The 3633-nt window shown below is 51.4% G+C and overlaps 1 pseudogene; it reads right to left on the reverse strand.

The window, feature by feature from the left end:
• Positions 1-340: 340 nt before the first annotated feature.
• Positions 341-2829, reverse strand: LOC123833275 (annotated as a pseudogene).
• Positions 2830-3633: the final 804 nt, after the last annotated feature.

Here is a 3633-nt window from a genome sequence, read left to right on the forward strand (position 1 = left end):
GAGAATGGTTTCCTGATACTATGATTGGAAATAATCCACACACGTAATTCTGTCGGCCCCACTGGCTCGAGCTTTCTGCTCTGGCAGCAAGGCTGTGGCATTCACCCCTGAGTGGTCCCCAGCTTCAACAACCACGTGCCTTGGCCCCCAAAGGACACACTTTCTGAGAAGCATGTATTTTCAAGTTTCTTGTCACTGCCAGGGATAATCATGTCTAGCTCATTGAATCCTGTCTCCTGAATCATGGTGTATGAATCACCCAAACAAGCAAACAAAAATCGATGCCTACTTGCGCTTTTCAACCTCCAAAGTATGCTATAACCCTCTGAGCTACGTGTGCAAGGAAAATAACAATATTAAAACCCCCACTTTACAGATGAGAAGAGTAAGGCTCAGAGTGCAACTCTGAGCAACTTTTCAAGGTCACACTATTGGGGGCTTAAAAGGGGACAGTATCTTCTGTTTCCAAATCTTATGCTACCAGCATTAGGACATGGTGCGTGTTATTAGCTGAGAAATGACAAAGGCAGAGAGACCAACCTGATATTTTGTAATCAGAAATGGGCTGACTAGTTTCACACCAACCACAGGGCAAACAAGGCAGGCTCACAAATGGCACCCGATGCTCCAATTAGTGGCTATTTCCACAGACTAGAAAATAGACTGTGTATGTGCAGCCTAAAAGGGGACATTAGCCTAGCCGTGTTCTGTGAGCCCCATCCACACACAAAGATACCAATCATTATGAGTAATGTCCTCGTAAAATGCTGAGAATACCATTACGGGTCACGGTTACCGAATTGACAAGTGATTAAAGGTTGGCTCCGGAGCCCTCCCTCAATTGGGTTCAAGTGCTCACGGCCACCCACAGAGGGAAATCAGTAGTGCATTATTTCAGTGACAAGAGAGGAAGGGGAAAAGCCACACTCCGTCTTTTCTTCACTTCTTCCTTCTCTTTCTCCTTCCTCCATAGCTACCCAGTGAAGGAAGGCCAGTGACTAGATGGAGACACAAGAAACTAAACTGAAAAGGGTGTGTTAGACCTAGGTGGCCAGGGGAGACTGGATTCCCCCAGGGGAAAAGACAAGGTTGGTGGGATTCTCCATTTGCCCTGATAGTCCACTGCCGATCCTATTGGTTCGGTGCCCCTCTGCCCGCCAGCAAGCTGCTGCACAATGGCTTGATTTTTGTCACCTTTCCATGAGCACTGTAGCTGGGAGGGGCAAGTGGGGGAAAGGGAAAGGATTATCCCCTGAAGACACCCTTCAAGACTAGTGCCTTTCCAACAATGTAGGTACTGTTTTGACAGGAAAAAGCAGAAGCAGCATGAAAAGCAAGAGTGAAAGATTGAAAAGGAGGCCGGTGAAGAGTGCGCGCGCTCTGTGTTTGCCCTGCGCCCACGTCGGCCCGCACGCCCTCCACTCGTGGTGCAGGCCCCCGTCGCTGGACAGTCCTCCGCCTCCCCAGATGTACTCTCCACAGCGCTCTCTCCAGGAGGCTGACCCCACGATTGCTTCTCTGACACTCCCCTAGACCTCTGGCCTCCATGTGCACTAAACCAATGGCTACCACTAGGGGGAGATCCCCTAGCCCCATCCCCCAGCTACGTCTCTACTGGGCCAGGGTTTCACCCCGCTTGCCGACCCAAGGCCTCCCTGCCTTCTACAGCTCTGGTTCTCCCCGTGTTCCAGTAACTGCCCCGCTCCTTTCCTCTTCAGGCTGGGGGTGATAACCTGGGAAATGCTCACCCTCCCACTGGGCTTCGCTAACCCTTGTTGGTTTTTTCTAAATAGCCCCTTCATTACATTTTATTCTTTGGAGAGTACCATCCAAGTTTAGGTGGGCCCCTAACCATCATACCCTCCTGAAGCTTGTGTTCCGCCTCCGGTTTCAGCCTGTCCTTGTCCACTTTCCCACCCTTTCACTGAAACCCTCCCACACTTCCCTCTTCTTGCCTCTTCTTCACACTATCATTCAAAGCTCCTAACCTTTTTCTTTGCCAGTTCCTGAGTTCATGTGAAGTTACATGAAAGTAACATACCCTAAAACAATGCATCTTGACCTTAATTTCCTGACTCTACCCCCTGAAAAACAAAATCTCTCCAACAGGATCACCAGGCTCTGTCTCTCTCTCACGATCTCTCTCTCTCTCTCCCTCTCTCCCTCTCTCCCTCTGAGGAGTACTTTAGTTTAACACCACAACACACAGGGGACAAAAGCTGTGCTAAGCCTCAGGAAAGAGGGAAGCCCTGGTACACAGCAAAGCAGGACCTTCTGGTGAGAAGTGGGCGAGGAGAACGGGGAACTGGTGCGGGTGCAGGCCCTGGATTCAAAAGGCACAGCTGCTCTGTGTGTGCGGGAAGGGGGGCAGGGTGCTGGGTCCAGCCTCAAAGGATCTGGAACTTGTTGACGAGGCACTGCACAGCCACAAGCTGACTTCTGAGGCTGTCGATTTCTCTCTGCAGCACGAGGCATGGAGGGCAGACCCGTGCTCCAGGAGGTCACTGCTTCTTTTCCGGTCGTGGCGGATGAGGAAGCAGACCCTGGTCACCTGCGGGTGGGGGCACTCTGGGCTTGACTCCTTCCTGGGCCGTGGCCCAGAGCTGCGAATGTCCTGGAACTTGAAACATCTTGCTCTTGGGGTCTCCACTGTTGTGTCCTCCAACACGCACGGAGAGGCGCAATGGCCCTGGCCTGTCTGCTGGAAGTTGGCCCTTTGGGGCTTTCGTTTGGGGTGGTATCTCCTTGGGCCACCAGCTCAAACTCCCTTGTCCTGTTCACCACTGGTTTCTTCCTGGAGTTGTGCTTGGGCTGTTTGGGCCCCGAAAGGGCTGAGGAACACTTCAGAGCAATCCCGGGCACTGGGGGGCCAGAGATCTGAGAGAGGGCTGCTGGTTCCTTCGGGGTAGAGGCCTGGGGTTTCCCCCCAGGACAACCTTTGAGATACTGCCAAAGAGGGATTTCTTCTCCTAAAGCACCTCCTTCTGAGGTGGGGACTGAGGCAGGTGACTGGGCCTGACTGCTTCTCTTGCCACTGGCCATGCTTGGCATTCTCTCAGCTGATGACTTGTCCAGAGAAGAGATGTCCAGTTCTCCAGCAAATTCCCATTGCATGGTTGCAGCTAATGTGCAAGGAACAGAGGACAGGAACACACCCGGCCCCCCAGGGGTGCCCTGTCTGGATGTGTCTCCAGAATCATTCAAGCCACCGGATTTGACTTGGTTCCTTCTTTTTAAAAAAATGCCTCCCCTCATGAGTGGTGCCCTGGGGAACACATCCCACGACAGGTCGGAGCTCTGGGTCTGAGGGGGGCAGTTCAGGTGAAGTAGACCCCTCATCATCGTAGGGGTGTCTGGAAAGCTGGGTGGGTAAGAGGCTCTCTTTAACGGCGAATTTCATTCAAAATAAATGTGAAGCAAATCGAAGCAGCTTTGTGAACGAGGCCATCCCACTCATCTTAATATGCCCATCAAAAGGGGTTTCCTTACCAGCTCCTGGGAATCTCTAAAATGTGAATGAGATTTAACCTTAATAGGAGTAATTTCAATTTATACTTTTTTAAATTCTAAATGAACCTGCAAAATTAAAATAAGAGGACATGACTTGGGGTCTTGTCCCTGACATCCCTTCTC

This window comes from Phyllostomus hastatus, unplaced genomic scaffold (assembly GCF_019186645.2).
Source record: "Phyllostomus hastatus isolate PE091 unplaced genomic scaffold, TTU_PhHast_1.1 phas_scaffold_21, whole genome shotgun sequence".
NCBI classification, from domain to species: domain Eukaryota; kingdom Metazoa; phylum Chordata; class Mammalia; order Chiroptera; family Phyllostomidae; genus Phyllostomus; species Phyllostomus hastatus.